Here is a 22190-nt window from a genome sequence, read left to right on the forward strand (position 1 = left end):
CTGCTGACATGCAGAGTCCATGGATTCATGAGGTTGTCTCCATACCAGTACACGTCCATCCGCTCGATACAATTTGAAACGAGACTCTTCCAACAAGGCAACATGTTTCAGTCCAATGTCGGCGTTGAAGAGCCCGGGGGAGGCGTAAAGCTTTGTGTAGTGCAATCATCAAGGATACACGAGTGGGCCTTCGTCTCCGAAAGCCCATATCGATGATTTTTCGTTGAATGGTTCGCAAGCTTATATATGTTGATGGCCTAGCGTTGAAATATCCAGCAATTTGCGGAAGGGTAGCACTTCTGTCACGTTGAACTATTCTCTTCAGCCGTCGTTGGTCCCGTTCTTGCAGGATCTTTTTTTCGGCCGCAGCGATGTCGGAGATCTGATGTTTTACCGGATTCGCGATATTCACGGTACACTCGTGAAATGGTCGTACGGGAAAATTCCCACTTCATCGCTACCTCGGAGATGTTGTTTCCCATTGCTCGTTCGCCGACTGTAACACCAAGTTCAAAGTCACTTAAATCTTGATAACCTGCCATTGTAGCACCAGTAACCGATATAACAACTTGGGCAGACACTTATTGTCTTATATAGGAGTCGCCGACCGCAGGGCCGTTTATATTTCTCTGTATTTGAATATTCATGCCTATACCAGTTTCCTTGGCGCTTCAGTGTACTTTATTTAACTAACTCAGGAAACGACGAAAAGACGTTCCCAGCAATTTCCAGCAACAACAGAAGTGACAATTAACCTCGACCGTCAGCCGAACTCGATTTTCAAATCTTCATCTACAAATGAAAATCCACGGGTTTAGCCCCAATTTTTCACCATTCGAATGATAAGTGAAATAGATATTATTGCCAGTGTTGATGAGAAAGGCAGAAGTTGCAAAAACTGAATAATGTTCCAGTCGCCGACGGAATACCTATCAGATGTTATACCAAATTTACAGCTGAGCTAAAAAATCGTGCTCAGTCTTTGGATGAAAGCGCAGGTGACACCCGTCTACAACTAGGATAGCATAAAAGATCCAAAAACTAAAGTCCAAAATCTTTGACACCCATTTTTTGCACAGTCTTAGAATATGTTGTTATCTCAAACGTAATGAGGTATCTCGAACAGTATCTCCTCCATGCCAACCGGCGATTTCCTAAAGGCATCCGACAGAATCATATCCAAGCTTATTGAAAAAAGTACGATCATATGGGGAATCAAGCAACATTTCTGACTGAAATAAGGAAGTTTTGATTAGGAGGACGCAACATGTTATCTTGCGGACAGCCGGCCAGGGTGGCCGAGCGGTTCTAGGCGCTACAGTCTGGAACCGCGCAACTGCTACTGTCGCAGGTTCGAATCCTGCACGGGCATGGGTGTGTGTGATGTCCTTAGGTTAGTTAGGTTTAAGTAGTTATAATTTCTAGGGGACTAATGACCTCAGAAGTTAAGTCCCATAGTGCTCAGAGCCATTTGAACAATTTTTGAACCTTGCGGACATTATTAATAGCAGCCTCCGACCTTTCGCAGATGATGAAGTCATGTAAAATGAAGTAGTGTCTGAAAGAAGCTGTTCAAATATCCAGTCAGAATTTGATAAGGTTTCAAAGTTGTGGAAAGATCGGCAATCTACTTTAAATGTTCATCAATGTCTAACTGTACAGCCGGCCGCGGTGGCCGTGCGGTTCTAGGCGCTCCAGTCCGGAGCCGCGCTCTTGCTACGGTCGCAGATTCGAATCCTGCCTCGGGCATGGGTGTATGTGACGTCCTTAGGTTATTTAGGCTTAAGTAGTTCTAAGTTCTAGGGGACTGATGACCACAGCAGTTGAGTCCCATAGTGCTCAGAGCCATTTGAAGCATCTAACCGTGCACTTCACTGAACGAAAAAGCGTAGCATCCTCTGACTGCGGCACCAGCGGCTCAAAGTTCGAATCAATCAACTCACGCAAATATCAGAGTGTTACACTCGGTAGGTCATCAAGCGAAACGATCGCATATGCTCAGTCGTAGGTAACCCTGATGACAGACACATGTTAATTAGTAACACATTAAGGTAACGCAATCAGATTACAAAGGAGATTGCTTACAAACTCGTGTGACCCATCCTAGGATATTGCTTAGCTGTGTGGGACGAGTGCCAGAAAGGAGCAACAGGGGATAATGAACATATACACAGACGCGCAGCACGAATGTTCACAGATTTGTTTCATCCGTGGGAGGGTGTTACAGAGATGCTGTAGAAAGTAAACTGGTAGACAGACAGAAGTCTTTTATCTGGAGAAAGCCTATAAAGTTTCAAGAACCGGCTTTAAGTAACGACACTAGTAACATACAGGACGCCCGAGAAGTGCCTAACCATTTCTGGCATGACGCTAATTTTTGTCTCTTTATTGCAGGTAATCTGAAGGATTTTGACCACAGAACACTGAGTCACCATCGTATACTGGAGACTCAATGGACTGCTCTTTTCTGAGATTGGAGAACCGGTTCATCGACTTCACCGAAGCCCCAGGAACAACAACCATCAGAGGTTTGGTCGACAAGTTCCAGCCAACTGAGAACGTTTGTGACGAGAAACGTCGTGGAGGCCGCCAACGTCGTAAATTACTGTGGAGAGTACATAACAGGGTATCGAGCTTTCCAAAAGTGTCGACATGTCATCTCAGCTGGGACCACGGCATCACAAAGTCCACTGTGTTGCAAACCTTGCGCTTCGTTCTCCATCATTGTGAACTTGAGGACTATTCGGCACGTATGGCAGTGTCCCACAACTTATTTGAGGAAGTATAGAAAGAACATATGTTGGCATACGTCCTATTCAGTGATGAAGCTATCTTCCACATCTGTGGCCTGGTCGATCGTTACAAGAGAAGAATGTGTTCTGATCAACAATCACAGATCGTCGTGAATTAGGAATTTGTCACTCAGTCCCTCAGCGAGACGTTCCCAAGACACTGGTCCTTTACCACGGTTCTGTGCAGCATGCTCGCCCACTATAACACCCGTGAACTTATTGGCGTGCGGCCACATCAAGAGTCAGGTGTACAACGTGAAGATTAGGGATATGCAGCACCTGCGTGAACGTATCTCGGCAGCGGTGCATACAATTAGCCAAGCAATGTTGCAGTGTATGTTCAGGTGGACCGAGGACAGATGGAAACTCTGCTTGTATATGGAGGCCATGTTGAGTGGCATTGATTTAATTGAATTATGGTGTTTCTTCCATGTAGTATTCTTTCACGCTGTGAACATTTAATTTGAACTGAAGCGCTCCTTGCCAGAAATGTTTATGGACTTCTAAGGCACCCTGTACTACAACCCCTTACATATCACTCCCACAGGGAACGTGAGGACAAGATAAGATTAATTATAGCTCACACAGAGTCATTTAGACAATCATTTTTCTCGCTCCACATACCTGAATGGAACAGGAAGAAGTCCTACTACTTGGTACAATGGGAAGTACACTGTGCCATGCAATTCAGAGTGGTTTGCAGAGTATGAATGTAGAAATCGACGTGATAATAAGATGGGGCACAGTGAAATCATAACCACAAACACGTCGTTTCCACTATGTCAGCTGCACTGAAGTTCATCCGTCGGCGCAAGCAATGTTGGGTTGCTTAGCCAACTGACATCTTGTCCACAGTATGCTAATCCACAGTGTTTGTGCTAGGGTATATTCTCCGCTACATTTTTGAAAGACGTCAGTCTTCCATTTGGTTTGATGCTGTCCTCCGTCTTCTCCCTTACGGTGCAAATATTTCATCTTTGTGCCTCTTTTACACCCAACATCGTGTTATATATTCTGACGTTTCCCTTCCCCAGCTATTTTTCGCTGCCACAGCTCTCCCCATCGTTAAGTTAACTATTCCACAAATCCGTAGCAAATGACAAATATTCTGTCCTTCTTCCGGGAATAATCTTCCACAGACGTCTTTCGTCACTTATAATAGAACTTCTTCATTTAATTCTTTGTCTGTGCACTTAATTCTCAACATTCTTCGACAACACACATTCTTCTCTGAATTTTCAGTAGGCCACGATTCACTTCCATACAGTGCTGTGCTATAGTGTATACTTTCAGCAACTCCTTTCCCGTTTCTGTATCTATGTATGACACCACTAGAGCTCTTATATTGAACGCATGTCAGCAGATCTTGGTCTAGTGGAGCCAGCACGGTAGCTCAGTGTGTTCGATCAGAGGGCTAACTGCCCTTTGTAACAAAAAAAAAAAAAAAAAAAAAAAAAAAAAAAAAAAAAAAAAAAAAAAAAAAAAAAAAAAGGAATGAAGTATTCAAAGATCAACTTGAACAGGTGTCATGTAACGTCAGCCCAGGCCAAATGCTTTGAACAATAACGATCAAAATGAAGGAAAGAAAAAAGACGTTAACGTCGCTGCTTCTGAACTGCAGTGTCCTAGGTTCGATTCCCGGCTATTTCTGAGATTTTATTAGGTGTTTCCCTAATAATTTCAACTCATCCTCATCACAAAGACGTGCAAGTCGCCGAAGTGGTATCAAATAGACTTGCACCGGGCGGTCGAACAACTCCGGACGACGTCTCCAGGCCAATCATAATGTCATACCGTCATATAAAAGAAAAATATAATAAATAAATAAATATAACTTCACCTGTTTTAGTCTACTTCCCTGACTTTCGTCAGCCATGTTGTGAATCTAGGTGAACCCTGTCACTTTTCCTGCTACTGTGTCGTGCCTAATTTGAATGTTTAGCGCGTTGTTATTCTCTTTTATACTACACTTCATCACCTACGACTTTGCTGAACGCATTTTATATATCTTTTCACACAACTGCAATCCACTGATCTCATTCCAGTTGATTTCATTAGTCCTATTTCATATGGTTTCTCTCTGTAGGGTTCAAACACGAGCATAGGTGTGCATTACAGTTGCAGACAATCAGAAAAGTAAGCAAGGGTTTACTTGCAAAGCTGTTTTATCAAACAGGAACAATGGTGCTGCGGCTTTTCGCAAGTGTCGACGCATTAAAGTATTACGGAGATACTCTTTGGAGTAGGATTTAAAATCAATGGAAAATAAATAAAAACTGTGACGTCTGCCGATAACATTGTAATTCTGTCAGAGACGACAAAGGACCTGGAAGAGCAGTTGAACGGAATGGACAGCGTCTTGGAAGAAGGATATAAGAGAAACATAAGCAAAACGAGGATAATGGAATGTAATCGAATTAAATCAGGTAATGCTGAGAGAATTAGATTAAGAAATGAGACACTTAAAGTAGTAGATGAGTTTTGTTATTTGGGCAGCAAAATAATTGATGATGTACGAAGTAGAGAGGATATAAAATGTAGACTAGCAATGGCAAGGAAAGCGTTCCTGTAGAAGAGAAATTTGTTAATATGGAGGATAGATTTATGTGTCAGGAAGTCCTTTCTGAAAGTATTTGTGTGCAGTGTAGCCATGTATGGAAGTGAAAGGTGGATGATAAATAGTTTGGTTAAGAAGAAAATACAAGCTTTCGAAATTTGGTGCTACAGAAGAATGCTGAAGATTAGATAGGTAGATCACGTAACTAATAATGTGGTACTGAATAGAATTGGGGAGAAGAAGGGATCGATTGGTAGGACACGTTCTAAGGCATTAAGGGATAACCCACTTAGTATTGGGGTGAAGCGTGGAGGGTAAAAGTCGTAGAGGGAGACCAAGAGATTAATACACTAAGCAGATTCAGAAGGATGTAGGTTGCAGTAGGTACTGGGAGATGAAGAAGCTTGCACAGGATAGAGTAGCATGGAGAGCTGCATCAAACCAATCTCTGGATTGAAGACAACAACAACAACTCTTTCCGTACTGGGGTTGAAAAACATGATTCGGAAGTTGGAGTTAAATGGCGACTTGGGAATTGCTCCTGAGAGAGGTCGGCGGCCAACTGCGCCCAAATTGTTGAAGAGGTTACTGTTGCCCAGCCTGCGAATGCTGGACGCAATGCGCAAACATCAAGAAGTGCAGGAGCTCTGTCACAACAGCTGAACATTCCACGGTCCACCCTTCGGAAAGTACTGCTAACAGTTGTGAAATGGTATCTCTAGTGCGACTGCAAGATGTCATGCATGCAGATGGTCGTCACATTTGACAATGTTTGTTACCTGGAACCTAAACATGTTACGCAATTAACAAATGTTATCATCTCATATGGAAATCAGATTGTGTTACTTCGTTATTTCTCTTCCATATGCCCTTACAAATCTTTTCACAAAGCCTCGGTATCCTACGACCACTCGTTTTTCATGGGGAAAATTTAATCATAACCTCCTTGTACATGCGGTTGAAGCATGCATGGCAGTTTTGACTCATATCATTTTTACACATGACTTTTTCCAGTGGAGCAGAATGTGAGCTAGATCATGCATATATTATATATTCGGCCCTATGTTTTTCACTTCTTATTGTATTGCAGTATGCAGTAATGTTTTTCTGTTACTTCTACTGTAGATTCGGAAATGGGTATTCTGTACCTGAAACTGGTAATTCTGTAAAAAACTGTTTGCGAGCAGAACAATTAAATAAAAATTATGCAAATTGTATGATTGATCTCCAGATTATCATTTGATGTCATATTCTGTCCAATTAATTGTACTGAGCGTCGTATTTGCCTGTCACTTTTTCCCTGTTCCTGTTTCCTCGTTGCGGAGATTATCAACGGAAGTGACTAGAAGCCATTTGGAGGCAGTGTACGAAAAGGCAGCGCTGCACTATTAGAGTGGAGTGGTCGTATCTCTGTATTTGTCTGAATGTGTTTGGACTGCTACAACGCTTTTGATTATTGACTTTGGACTATTCAGAAGTCTGATACTGTCTGGCGGGTTGCAGCGAGGACGACGACCTTTATTTAGACTGATTTTACGAGTGCAGTAGCAGCGCAGAAAATTAATCCAGGTCCACCAGTGGACGTTCTCGGCAAAACCATCGGAGCAGTACGTAGCGCAATTTGGCTGGCTCGCTACATCGCCATTCCACGGAAGTTCCGACGCACGGACGAAAGGAACGTTTCAAACAGAAGCAAGAACAATAATTCGCTTCGGCTGTGCAGCCATCCAGTATTGAAGGAAGGAAACGAGAAACTAGAAACAAGGCAAGTGACAGTGCTTACCTCTTAAACTGGTTTATCAGCCTATCCTATGTCCTTGCAGGAACGCACAGTAAATCATGAACTGTCCTGCCCCGGCCTGAAACAAAGAAGAATAAGTCAAAAGGTGCTAAAAATCTGACTGACTCATAAATTTTCTTTACTTTATTGGCACAGTTAGCACACATTGTATGCTCGTACAACAATTGTGATTAACTTTCACATAAATCATCTAAAGCCCAACGTTCCGATAACGACGGGAAGTGATGTCAAAGAGGTGGTCGTAACGCTACTAGAGTAACAGCCAACGAAACACACAAAACGGTAAGGTCGATCTCGTCTGGCTAAGATGCACCGTAAACAGAGTGTTTCCGTGATTGCAGCACATACTTTCACTGATGGTGGAGAGGGGCAATGGTATCAACCTGGCATAGGGAACCCTGGTCCACGGATGGCAAAAAAATGGTTCAAATGGCTCTGAGCACTATGGGACTCAACTGCTGAGGTCATTAGTCCCCTAGAACTTAGAACTAGTTAAACCTAACTAACCTAAGGACATCACAAACATCCATGCCCGAGGCAGGATTCGAACCTGCGACCGTAGCGGTCTTGCGGTTCCAGGCTGCAGCGCCTTTAACCGCACGGCCACTTCGGCCGGCTCACGGATGGCAGAACTGCAAGCAAAAATAAGAATATTTCACTTATACTCATGGACTACTGGACTGGTTTGATGCAGCTCTTCATGCTACTCTATCCTGTGCAAGCTTCTTCATCTCCGAGTACCTACTGCAACCTACATCCTTCTGAATCTGTTTAGTGTATTCATCTCTTGGTCTCCCTCTACGATTTTTACCCTCCACGCTGCCCGCCAATACTAAATTGGTGATCCCTTGATGCCTCAGAACATGTCCTACCAACCGATCCCTTCTTCTAGTCAAGTTGTGCCACAAACTCCTCTTCTCCCCAGTTCTATTCAATACCTCCTCATTAGTTATGTGATCTACCAATCTAATCTTCAGCATTTTCTGTAGTGCCACATTTCGAAAGCTTCTATTCTCTTCTTGTCCAAGCTATTTACCGTCCATGTTTCACTTCCATATATGGCTACACTCCAAACAAATACTTTCAGATATGACTTCCTCAAACTTAAATCTATACTCGATGTTTACAAGTTTCTCTTCTTTAGAAACGCTTTCCTGGCCATTACCAGTCTACATCGTTAATATTCTGAAATTACTTAGTTCAGGAGTGCTTCAAAGATCATTTACATGGCGTGGGAAATCTTTCCAAGAAGCGACTCGGAACCTCGCTCTCCAGAAGTAAATTGCTTCTGGAATTTTTCAGGTCAGCTCAAACCAGATGCAGGTATTCATACGCAAAATTGTATGAATCTCACCAGGCTCTATTAGAGGCATTTTATTTCTATTAGGTGCTCTGTTTTTGGACTACAGAAAGTTAATTTCATTTCCGCCAAACAAACCACAAAATAACAAGACAATTGAAGGATTGAGATTGGAAAAGTTCCTCGTGATTTTTTTCCCAAACGCGTTTTCAGCGCTGTTGTGTTCTCGATGCTCAGTTTCATGTCTCTAGACTTTTTCCAAGTGTCAGGCCACAGGGAACATGATTCAGATCTTCATTAGTAGATGGCGCATGTTGTTTGTGCAAAGAAGTGCTGCAGCGCTTCCAGGTGCAATGCCTCGAGGCTCCCCCATTTAGCCTGGCGTGACCTGAAGATGTAGCACACAAGTCTTTAGTGGGTGGGCGCTGCTTTTTGAGCTACGACAGCGATTTTGCAGTTTTAGTGAAGCTAGACCTTTGTTACGCAAAATTTACGCGAGACTGGTGAGTCAGTTACACCTATGAAACGATTCCATGTACGACGGACGTACAATAAGAAACGCAACACATTTTTTTCTGAAAGTAGGTTGGTTTTATTCAGGATACCAGTAAACCATATTGTCCCCCAGTCTTTCAGTTATAAAACCCTATCTTTCAACCTAATCTTCGTTCAATGCGACGGCCTTACGCCGCCTTACAGCAAGGGCCTGTAATCCGGCGAATACCATTCCACTGGTGGATATCGGAGCGAACGTCTTGCTGCATCAGTAATCTCCCCTTCATCCACGTACTGCTTCCCGCGGAGTGCATCCTTCATTGGGCCAAGCAGGTGGAAGTCGGAAGATGCGATATCCGGGCTGTAGGGAGGATGTGGAAGAACAGCCGAGTGAATTTTTGTGACCTCTTCTCGGGCGCGCAGAGGGGTGTGAGATCTTGAGTTCTCATCGAGAAGAGAAGTTAGTTTGCATTTTTGTGGCGACGAACAAGCTGAAGTCGTTACTTCAGTTTCCTGAGGGCAAGACCATGGTGGTAACCAGAGGGGATAGAGAGGGCAAGGGACAAGTTCGTATTAAGGGACGGGATATTGAAAAAGTGGACAACTTTAAATATTTGGGAAGTGTATTAATGGGGAATGCTCGTTTGGAGACAACAATTAGCAAAAGAATGCGACAGAGTAGTTCCTTTTACCAGTGTGTGAGGGGCTTGGTGTGGGAAGGGAAGTGCCAGTGAGGTGCAGGCTGGTGCTACACAAGACTTACTTCACACCCAAGTAATTTACGGCTCAGAGACTTGGACTATGACTAGAAGAGAGGAGAGAAGGATACAAACCAGTGAAATGAAGTTTCTGAGAAGTATGCTAGGGAAGACGAGGAGAGACAGAGTGAAAAATGAAGATGTTAGGAAGGAAACTGGAGTGGAGAAGTTGACTGAGAAAATTGAAAAGAATAGGTTAAAATGGTTTGGGCATGTGAAGAGGATGGGAGAGGGAAGAATATCAAGAAGAATCATGCAGTTCAAGATTGAGGGCAAGAGGCCGAGAGGAAGACCGAGAACAAGATGGATTGATACAATAAAGATGAGTTTAAGGAGGAGAAACCTGCTATGGAAGCAAATTGTGGAAGAGGAATGGTGGAAAGACAGAATAAATTGTCGAAGTACCATTGATACTCCAGCCCGACCAGATGATGGATAGAGGGGAAACGAAGATGATGATGAGCACATTACACTTCAGAGTTGATTTTTGCACCATGACGGAGAACATCAAACAGAATAACACCTTCGGAGAAGAGGTAGTGTGGCGGTACTCCATGGATTGCCGTTTACGATTCGAAGTGATATACCCATGTTTCATCGCCTGTGTCACTATCAGCCACGTAACGCACAAGCAATTCCACAGAGATGGTCCTTGGTTGCTCTTTAGGGTCCTCTGGTAAGTGGTGAGGAATCCAGCGGGCACACAGCTTTGAGTATTTCAACTGGTGGAGGAGAGTGTCAGGGCTACCAACAGAGACGTCCGGCTATGCACTGAGGTGTTTGTTTCTGACCCGTCGACCATCTCGATTGAGCCCGCAGGTTCCAACGCTGCAGGAGTCACAGCTGTGTGTAGCATGCCGACGTGCGGACAGGTTTGGGCTACCTTGTTGTGAAGACGACACACCCCTCGACAACGACTCGCCATCGTTTTGTTCACTGCCAGGTCACCGTAGACTATGAATATCTGCGATGCTCTGATTTTCCGGCCAAAGAAACTCAGCGACAGCTCTTTGCTTGGAGCGTACCTCCGTTACAGACGCCATTTTGACGGCTGTATATAAGGTCGCCATTTGTCACAGCTTATGAAACTACAGGGGTCCAGGTGAAAACATTCCACGATGTCCCACAACAAATTCCGAATTTTTTAAATCCAAACTGGTCGATAAATAAATGTGTTGCATTAATCATTAAACTCCCTTCGTAGTACCAATTCACACAACTGACTTCTGCGATTTTAAAGATGCAGCTGAAACACTGTTATCAATGCAAACGTCTTAGAACTCCAATTATTATCGATGGATCTCTTACTCATCCATCTCAAATAACTATATAAATATCCTTACTTTGAAAGGGAAGACTGGAGAAATGCCACTATATTCAAAAGAGGAAAGACAGTGATAAGTGTATGCTATGCCGTATTTCATCTGAAAAAGTAGCCATATTTATCAGTTACTAAACAGGACCGGTTGACGATGCTGCCATTTCTTCCTCTACAGCACAGGGAATTTTACAGTAGACTTTCTTACACCATTCCGTTATTGGGATAAAATGTCGCCCGCATCTCCTGGTCGTGCGGTAGCGTTCTCGCTTCCCACGCCCGGGTTCCCGGGTTCGATTCCTGGCGGGGTCAGGGATTTTCTCTGCCTCGTGATAGCTGGGTGTTGTGTGCTGTCCTTAGGTTAGTTAGGTTTAAGTAGTTCTAAGTTCTAGGGGATTGATGACCATAGATGTTAAGTCCCATAGTGCTCAGAGCCATTTGAACCATTTTGATAAAATGTCGGAAAGATTTTTTTCTTAAATATCACATTGTCATTCTCTCGTAAAAAATGAAAAGAAAGAAGGAATGGTTTTTCTTAATTACAATTCCCTTAGTTAAAGTATTAATGCTGTATTTCTGTACTTGTGTTCGTAGTGCCTCTACATTAATGGCACTTGAAATAAAATCTTTTTGGCAGCTACAAGCACTCAATTTCCTGAAATGACACGAAGTTTTTAACGAATTTTTTATTTTCTAATTTGTCCCACTTTTTTTTGCAGTGATGAAGTGGGTAGCATAACTGTGATATCAGAATCCTTCTCAAATTTTTGCATACTAATATGTTGTGTACGAAAGGAGACACATTGTTTTCTGATTCTCCTGACATGTGTGAGATTTAGCTCTTAGAACCTTTTCCATTTCCACTCTGCAATTAAGGTCTCTTCTCTCAACAATCAAAGTAAGAAAATAATGAAGCGCACATTATGTCAATGAAAATCTCTCAGGATTGTTCCTCCTTAGGTTTTGATTATTATTGCTCTGAGACAAATGGAACACTGGCACGCAGACCCTGACGGCAGTGCGTAAGTGCACGTTATTCACTGACTCTTAGGCAGCTTTGCATCAAAGTCTCTCACAGTAAGAAGGTAACTCCCCTAACGTTATGTAAAGGTTTCAATGTGTGTGTTCAAATATGTTCTAGTCCTGATTCTTGTCTCATAAGCACATTACTTAACACCAACATTTGTATCTCTCATATAACGCCCTCTTTTCCCACACTAGAAAACATACCCGTTCACCTACAAAGTTCCTTTCTAAAATCATACCACTATCATCTCAAGCTACTTTTCTAAGTCTGTTGCTACTGCAGACTTTGTCATGTTCTGTCTCCAGTTTGTCATATGTCTTCGACAAGCGCCTTTATTTACAAAATATTCGCGACTCTGTACCTAATGAAAACAAGCTAGGTGCCCATCTGCCGCATATGGCCAGAAATGACGTCTCGAGACTATGATATACATACCTCTACCATTAACAAAAGTACACTATCCACTTAGTTTCGCGGGATATGATGATGTTTCGTAAGGATAGTTTTCGGAGAGGATGCTATGTTACAGCAGTTGTATCGCTGGTGCCGTTTCCCTCTTTTCAAAAAGTGGTTCAAATGGGCCTGAGCACTATCGGACTGAACATCTGAGGTCATCGGTCCCCTAGAACTTAGAACTACTTAAACCTAAGGACATCACACACATCCATGCCCGAGGTAGGATTCGAACCTGCGACCGTAGCGGTCGCGCGGTTCCAGACTCAAGCGCCTAGAACCGCTCGGCCACACCGGCCGGCTTTTCCTCTTTTGTCTGAAGTACATGCAGTACTCGTTTTTCATTTTCTGGACGCCATGCAAAATATACCTGTTAGATATATATTTCGAGGCTCTGCTACACCATATTCTGAACTGTAAATGCCGGCCGGTGTGGCCGTGTGATCCTAGGCGCTTCAGTCTGCAACCGCGTGACCACTACGGTCGCAGGTTCGAATCCTGCCTCGGGCATGTGTGCGATGTCCTTAGGTTAGTTAGGTTTAAGTAGCTCTAAGTTCTAGGGGACTGATGACCACAGATGTTAAGTCCCATAGTACTCAGAGCCATTTTTGAGCTGTAAATCTATCTCTGAACAAATGGGAGTGTTACTAATGTAACCTGGGCCTTCTTTATTTCTATTAGTCCCGCGTATCTTACTGTTGTAGCAAGTACTAAAGCTATGTGTCTAACATTTACTTGATGGTGTCGCCATTTTCCTGGAGCAGAGCAAATGTAATCCGTAGAAGCCGTTTCTAAGTAAACAAAAATGTCAGTATCTGACAGTCAGAGAAGTAAGTATATATATAAAGAAATAAGGGCAATTAATGAACAGAGATATTATAGCGCCCATCTCCTACATCTCGGTTTCTCAGCTACAGACATCTGGAGATCTGGATCCCCCCCTGTCTCTGCCACTGGCACGTACACATAACAGACACTACTATTTTCAAACATATGTTTCTTTTGTTGACTAGAGTATTTAATTGATTGATTAGTTGTTTACACTTGGGACAAGACATATAAGAGGTTGTCAGTTGGTTACCTCTCTCACGCACTGATTCTGAATAGCATGTACTGCCTGTATATTAGTTCAAATAACATGCAAGATGGTTGCCTCTCTCCCAGGCAACCCCTACTTGTGATTTCTGCTTAGGTAGTGAAGCTTGACACGTGCTTTGAAGACGAACTTCATTACTTCTGTTCACCTTTTGCGGTAGGTATGAAAGCTTGTTTTAGGTTAAGCGTTACAAAATTTTAAGCAATTTCAGTGAGAAAACTAGATTTAGTTTCTGAAGTAGTCCCAATGAAGCCGCAATGTGAACGTTTGTCCACATGCCCATTTTAGTGACTTTCTTCCCATGAATCACTTAATAATATTTTTCAAGTCACCACTTTATCAGAACCCTGTTTGCCTCACTTTGTTTTACACATGTCACTATTTACTTCTCGTAACGAATATGTTCACAGCAGGTTAGCATATGGTAAACACACACCCAGCACACACGGCTTATCTTTCCTAATAGTCGCCAGGCGTGTTTCCGCTGGTGCTTCAGAAGATAGTTTCAATTTCGTTTTTGCAATATGTAGGTGGAGTCAATCCAAAGAAATACTGTTCATGACATGTTTCATGCGACGGTCTGTGGCATCGGAAAGTGTTGATTCGTTTCCCATTACAAACAAAATATGTTTCGTCTTTTTCTTTTTGGTTCGAAAATCATATTAACTGTAGACGGTATAAAGCACAAGTGTAAGCAGTTTAGATGTCCAGGGTCGATGTTTCCGATTTCCTCGCCGGCTGCGAAAATCGCAGTGGCATGAATTTCGTCTCGCGAGTCTATGCTGTGTTAATTTGTGCTCGGGGAGCGTAAATTATGATTTCCTCGTTGCAGCCACGCTGCAGGCGTTCTCAGTTTTCGTTTAAACCAAATAATCTTTCATTTGTCTTCATTTAGTTACTTCGTCGGTGAATCTGCGAGTCTAGAGCAAGGCTGTTACCACTTAGGCACTAAATAAATGACGGGAGTTCTCTGCACAGAAAATGCTGGGGACTACCTTTGTTTTTATTTTATTTCTGAACATGTACAGAAAACGTACTTCGCATGAAGTTAATTTGAAAAAATGGTTCAAATTGCTCTGAGCATTTTGGGACGTAACATCTGAGGTCATCAATCCCCTATAACTCAGAACTACTTAAACCTGACTAACCTAAGGACATCACACACATCCATGCCCGAGGCAGGATTCTAACTTGCGACCGTAGCGGTCGCGCGGTTCCAGACTGAAGCGCCTAGAACCGCTTGGCCACAGCGGGCAGCAATTCGTTTGAACACAACGACGTTTGCTCAAGGCTGCGACAAGGACTAAAATGTAAAAATTGAAGACTGAAACAAAACTGAATGTAGAATGCTTTCCAGAATGAATCATTCACTCTGCAGCGGAGTTTGTGCTATTTCGGAACTCATAGCAGATTAAAACTGTGTGTCGGATTAGTACTCGAACCCCGAACCTTTTTTTTTTTTCAGCAATGTTCTTGCCAACCGGGATATCCATGCACTTGTAGAACATTTCATTAATGACGAAGCGACGAGGTTTGTACGTTTCTCACCAGCATCAAACTAGCGAAGTGGACTCCTGCAATATCATCTCGTGATTAGTTTCGAAGCTTGCAGACGTCGTGGGATCTCGTGTTTCGATCCCGACGACACTCTCCGACTTTTTTGGTGAAGGAGCCTGGAATTAATTCAAACTCGCAAGGGGAAAAGTTAAGCTGCTTGGGTAAACGACCAGCAGCACCGACATGCAAGATGAAGTGTTTTCTCATAGAAATCCTTCCACCCACCCTTATGAAATCCTCGAGGTGGTTATTTACTCTGGTCTTTGATCAGAATTTAATATGCACCGACGGAAAAAATCACAACACCAAAAAATAATTAATGTAATGTAATGAAATTTCAAGAGTACATTTGTCTAGCAACATATAAAGCGCTTATTTCAATAGTGGTTCAAGTCCATTTTTGTTCATATTGAGATACAGAGTCCTAAAGTTAAATGAGCGCTGAAAAATCTGCAGTTGAGATACCAGAAATATTCAAGCATATGGCTTCTTGCTAGAGATGAACCTTTCTTTTTGTTTGTTTGGCTCATTAATTTCAGAAGCATTATAGACAGAAAAGTCGAGGTAATGGACTTGTACGAGTATTGAAATAAGCCCTCCATATTTAACTGATTAACATTGCAAGATCACAGCTTAATGTAAGCTCGACATAAGCCACTGCAAATGTGAAATGCTGGTACATTAATAGCTGGGGTAATGTTGAATGCAAGCATGCAAACGTGCATTGCATGCATTAATTTGTACAGGTGCCGGATGTCAGTTTGTGGGATGGATTCCCTCCCTGCTGCACTTGGTCGGTCAATGCAGAGACGGTTATTGCTGGACATGGATGACACTGGATCCGTCGCTCGATGAAGTCCCACATGTGCTCGACTGGAGACAGATCTAGTGATCGAGCATGTCAAGGAAATATGTTGTCACTCAGGAGGGCATGTTGGGTCACAACAGCAGTATGTGGGCGAACATTATATTGTTGGAAAGCACTCCTGAGATGCAGGTCATAAATGACAGCATAACCAGTTGAATCACCAGAAAAAAGTTGCTGTCAGGGCGCGTGGGATAATCATGAGAGTGCTCCTGCTGTCATGCGAAGCCGCACCGTAGACCATAACTTCATGTGTAGTCCACTGTGTCTACCACGCAGACAGGTTGGTTGCAGGTCCTCAACTGGCCTCCTCCCAACCAACACATGGCCATCACTGACGCCGAGGCAGCAGAACCATCTTTCATCATAACAGGCAACAGACCTCCACTCTGCCGTCCAATGAGCTCTCACTTGACACCACCTAAGTCGTAAATGACGGAGGTTTGGGGTCGACGAATGCTTGCTACGGGGTGCTTGGTTCCGAGCTGCCCTTGAAGTAACCAATTTGTAATAGTTCGTTGGACCTCTAGGGTACCAACTGCTGCTCATATTGCTGCAGATGTAGTACGATGCGCCAGGGCCATACGCCGAAGACTATGGTATTATCTGCGAATAATGCCACATCCATACATCCCCGTCACGACAGCTGCCAGCGGTCATGTACAGTGGCAACATTCCTACCAAGCCTTTCTGGAATATCGCTGTAGGAACATCCAGCCTCTCGTACAATATAGCAAGATCTCGTTCAAACACATTGACGTGTTGCTAATGGCGTCTTTATCGCCTTGAAGGCATTTTTGAATAACATCAACTCACCACGTCCAATCTCAAAACAAATTAACACTCATTACCTTTGCAGCGTGTATTTAACGAAAACTGATTTTCATCCTTGAGTTGCGTTACAAGCGCCACTCTTATTTGCGATATTTGAAAAGAAATCAGCAATATTTGCTGCGAACCACTTGTCCAATTTTGATGTGTAAACCAGGAAACAGCCCGAAAGCTGTATTGGAGTACAGAGAAACACAGATACTCAATAAGAATGGTGAACTGAAATCTGCGACGAGAATAATGCAGCGAAACGGACACTTGCGACTAACGGGACTGATTTTCATCCTTAGAGTTGCGTTACAAGCTCCACTCTTATTTGCGATATTTGAAAAGAAATCATCTTCCAGATGTAGAAACACGTCGGCCAACTTTAGTTCATGTCGCGCAACTCTTTCTTGATGGTGCCATTTTTTCCGTCAGCGTAAACAATAACGAGTTTGATTTAATCCATTATAAATGGTTTTTGAAAGCCTGCGACTGTAGAAACAATCGGTTTGTTTATTAATAAATAAATCTTCTGCTAACAGTCCCGATTTTTCTTTATTTAACTTCTCGCACGACTCGTTTCGAGAAATAATTCCCATTTTCAAGTGCGTTTTTTGTGTGTATTAAGCCACTTCTTCCGATATTGTCAGTGTGCGTGAGTCTGCTTCATTTCGTTGACTTTTGCTGCAATATCTAAGAAACACTCGAATTTCACGTTGGGTATCAATTATTTTTGTGAAGTTAGTGGCGAAATTTAGAAGAATTTGTACTTGCAGTTTTCTAATGGTCCATTTGTGCAGAGTCTCAGACACACTAAACATCACACACCACTTGTTGTACACTTTACACATAGAAAATATCTTATGTAAACAAAACAGTTTGTAACTGTTTCACGCAATTTGGGTGCATAGGTCCTGACAAATCAGTACCCAGAACAGCTGTAATAACGGCCTTGATACGCCTGGGCATTGAGTCAAACAGAGCTTGGATGGCATGTACAGGTACAGCTGCCCATGCAGCTTCAACACGATACCACACTTCATCAAGAGTAGTGAATGGCGTATTGTGACGAGCCAGTTGCTCGGCCACCATTGACTAGACGTTTTAAATTGGTGAAATATCTGGAGAATGTGCTGGTCAGGGCAGCAGTCGAACATTTTCTGTATCCAGAAAGGCCCGTACAGGACATGAAACATGCGGTCGTGCATTATCCTGCTGAAATGTAGGGCTTCGCAGGGATCGAATGAAGGGTAGAGCCACGGGTCATAACACATCTGAAATGTAACGTCCACTGTTCAAAGTGCCGTCAATGCGAACAAGAGGTGACCGAGACGTGTAACCAATGGCACCCCATACCATCACGCCGGGTGATACGCCAGTATGGCGATGACGAATACACGCTTCCAATGTGCGTTCACCGCGAGTCGCCAAACACGGATGCGACCATCATGATGCTGTAAACAGAACCTGGGTTCATACGAAAAAATGATGTTTTGTCGTTAGTGCACCCAGGTTCGTCGGTGAGTACATCATCTCAGGCGCTCCTGTCTGTGATGCAGCGTCAAAGGTAACCGCAGCCATGGTCTCCTAGCTGATAGTCCATGCTGCTGTAAACGTCGTCGAACTGTTCGTGCAGATGGTTGTTGTCTTCCACACGTCCCCATTTGTTGACTCAGGGATCGAGACCTGGCTGCACGATCCGTTACAGCGATGTGGATAAGATGCCTGTCATCTTGACTGCTAGTGACACGAGGCCGTTGGGATCCAGCACGGCGTTCCGTATTACCCTCCTGAACCCACCGATTCCATATTCTCCTAACAATCAACTGATCTCGACCAATTCGAGTAGCAATGTCGCGATACGATAAACCGCAATCGCGATAGGCTACAATCCGACCTTTATTAAAGTCGGAAACGTGATGGTACGCATTTCTCCTCCTTACACGAGGCATCACAACAATGATTCCCTAGGCAACGCCGGTCAACTGCTATTTGTGTATGATAAATCGGTTGGAAACTTTCCTCATGTCAACACGTTGTAGGTGTCACCACCGGCGCCAACCTTGTGTGAATGCTCTGGAAAGCATTTGCATGTCACAGCATCTTCTTCCTGTCGGTTAAATTTCGTGTCGTTAGCACGTCATATTTGTGGTGTAGCAATTTTAATGGCCAGTAGTGTACGTCTCGGCAGAAACATAATAGTACATGTATAGATACGACTTGAAAACCTCACTGATTAGGCAACTGACCCCTAAACGACATCAGTGAAGCTTCGCCACTTTACCACATGACAGCTTTACAGATTTCAGTATCATGTTGTTTACAAAGATGATTCAGGACGCGTAGTGCAAATTGTGTCACTCTCTTCCAATATTTACATACCACGTAAGTAAAGAGAAATGCTGAAGACGTTGTCTTTTGATGTTTGTTTGAAATACATAAATTCAGGCGTGTATTTCGCTATACCGACAATCTATCTTACCGAAAACCATTCGCGACTGGAGCGGGAAAGCGACAATATTTGCTGCGAACCACTTGTCCAATGTTGATGTGGAAACCAGGAAACAGCCCGAAAGCTGTAGAGTACAAAGAAACACAGATATTCAAGAAGAATGGTGAACTGAAATCTACGACGAGAATAATGCAGCGAAACGGACACTTGCGACTAACGGGACTGGACAATACAAGCAGTGCAGCGCTCTGGAAAATTTCTATTTTCCGCGCTTGTTTACGTTGCCATGAAGGGGAGAGGAAAGAATAAGATTCCCTCGGCAGTGTGGGCTGGAAACTAGACGTCATCCATGTTATATTGCGAACAACGGAGGTCGTAGGTACCTAGCATCTACCACCGTTAGAGCTAAAGCGCGGGGCTAATGTACACTCAGATATTTCATGCGCTTGGAGCGTAAATAGACGCTTTGAAGAGAAGCTGCGCAAAGCAACTGCTTCTTTCTCACAAAAAGACGAGAGATACAGCAAACTATTGAATCCTGGCGTTTAGCAACGGCACTACTGTGCTTGTGGGTCGTTTGATCACAAAAGGCTGGTGAGGACCGGATCAGTTACACATGTTTTTCTGTAGTGTTGTATGCTGGAAAAGGTCCTGATGAGACAGCTGCTGTGTTAGATAAGCTTACAGCTAGATTTTTTGATTGTCATACTTGATAGTATAGCTCATGTGATAGAAAAGCAAGTTGCGGAAGACAAAGCTGCAGAGTCTTGTACCATTCTGAATGTTCCATAACAGTGTGCAGCCATATGCGAAAGATGTATACCTACAGTATTTCAGCAGGACTTCAAACGTTTGTGTTATAAGTAAGATGCAGGTAACACACTGGAGTTAAAAAGTAAATAAAAGGAAAAGTATCTGGAGTGATAGATGTGGATACGGCGAGCAAAATGTATTGCGAATAGAATTGGTAGTAAAAAAGTAATAAATTAAAACGGCTTGCGTGATGCTATAGTTTTTCTGGACGAGGAGGGAAAATATACACTCATGAGCCAAAATATTATGACAACCTGCTGAACAGCTTGTTTGTCCGTCTTTGGAACGAAATACATCACTGATTCTGCGTTTTATGGATCCGAGAGTTTATGATAGGTTTGTGGAGGTATGTGGCATTAGATATCTACGCACAAGTCATGTAATTCGTGTAAATACAGAGCAACTGATTTGCGTACGCAGTGATGTCACCCAGTAGCGACGCAGGTGCTGTTATAGGGTTTACATCAGGTGAATTTGGTCACCGAAGCATCAACGTGATTTCTCTATGGTGATGAGGTCCCATACTCCGAGGAGCGGAGGGGGGACGATGCGGGAGACCCGAACCGCCGACTACGCAAGGTCCTAGCAGGAGGTGGTTTGCCATTGCCTTCCTCCGACCGTATCTGGGATGAATGATGATGATGATGATGACGACACAACAACACTCAGTCATCTCGAAGCAGGGAAAAATCCCTGACCCCGCCGGGAATCGGACCCGGGACCCCGTGAGCGGGAAGCGAGAACGCTACCGCAAGACCACGAGCTGCGGATTTCACTACAATGCTCCTCAGACCACAGTAGTAAGCTTCTGACTCGGAGACACAGACACACATACCGCTGAAAGAAGACATCGCCGTCGGGAAACATCAAACATTAAGGGATGCACGTGCTTCGCAGCTTTCAGCGTGTCCTCGATTACTACCACGGGTCCCATGTAAGCGTAGGAGAATGTCTCCCCTAGCATTATACTGCTCCCACGAGCATGCGTCCGTGGCGAGCTGCACGTTTCGACTCCCTTCATCCCGATGACGGAGACGACCATCGAACTAGTGCAGCAAAAATGTGATTCACTCGAAGAGCCGACACGTTTCCATTGGGCGACGTCGAACCGCGATGGTCGATGGTCTCTTGGCGACTGCAATCGCTACTGACAATGGAGAGTGATTTCGTGTGTGCCCCAGGGGAGTGTCGTGGGACCGTTGCTATTCACAATATATATAAATGACCCTGAGTTCACTGAGGCTTTTTGCGGATGATGCTGTAGCATATCGAGAGGGTGTAACAATGGAAAATTGTACTGAAATGCAGGAGGATCTGCAAAGAATTGACGCATGGTGCAGGGAATGGCAATTGAATCTCGATGCAAACAAGTGCAATGTGCTACGAATACATAGAAAGAAAGATCCTTTATCATTTAGCTACAATATAGCAGGTCAGCAACTGGAAGCAGTTAATTCCATAAATTATCTGGGAGTAGGTATTAGGAGTGATTGTACATGAAGATGTTAACATTTAGGGGTGGTCTGCTGCAGGACTCCATGTTCAACAATGTACGATGAATGGTGTGCTCCGAAGCACTTGTGCGTGCACGAGCATTGTGCTCTTTCGGCAGAGAAGCCACGTATTATCTACCCTACATTGCAGAGCAGACGTCCGCCCCATTAGCTGAATGGCCAGCCGGCACGGTAGCTCAGCGTGTTCGGTCAGAGGGACAGTCGGCTCTCAACCGTACTAGCGTGCGGAGCTGCTCCGCGCGCCGTCCGACGCTCCGCTCTCGGCGGTGTTTACTTCCGCGTCGCGGTGTTTGTGTCTATCGAGTCCAGTACTAACGTACACCATGGCGCACTCGTACCGCCGTGCAACGATCAAAGTAACGTTTCAGGCCGAACATCCACGACCCAGAGCTTTCGAAGTCGAACAGTTCCTACGTGAGGATCTACGTTTGAACCCCCAGGACGTAATCGGCATAAATTTTTCCATCACTGAAAGTGTTGTCTACATCAAGATGTCGACGGAGGAAATTTGCAATGACATAATTCACCGTCATGCCACCGGACTGAAATTTAAACACTCTGATGGACTTATGGGAG

At 43.8% G+C, this 22190-nt stretch overlaps 1 long non-coding RNA gene across 1 annotated transcript in view; it reads right to left on the reverse strand.

Annotated features, from left to right (window-relative positions):
* LOC124776999 overlaps nt 1-22190 on the reverse strand; it is a 765947-nt gene that overhangs the window by 130984 nt on the left and 612773 nt on the right. The window contains exon 3 of the long non-coding RNA XR_007015678.1: nt 7133-7208. This is a non-coding gene — a long non-coding RNA (uncharacterized LOC124776999). The remainder of the gene's footprint in view (nt 1-7132; nt 7209-22190) is intronic.

This window comes from Schistocerca piceifrons, chromosome 2 (genome assembly GCF_021461385.2).
Source record: "Schistocerca piceifrons isolate TAMUIC-IGC-003096 chromosome 2, iqSchPice1.1, whole genome shotgun sequence".
In the NCBI taxonomy this organism is placed as follows: Eukaryota; Metazoa; Arthropoda; class Insecta; order Orthoptera; family Acrididae; genus Schistocerca; species Schistocerca piceifrons.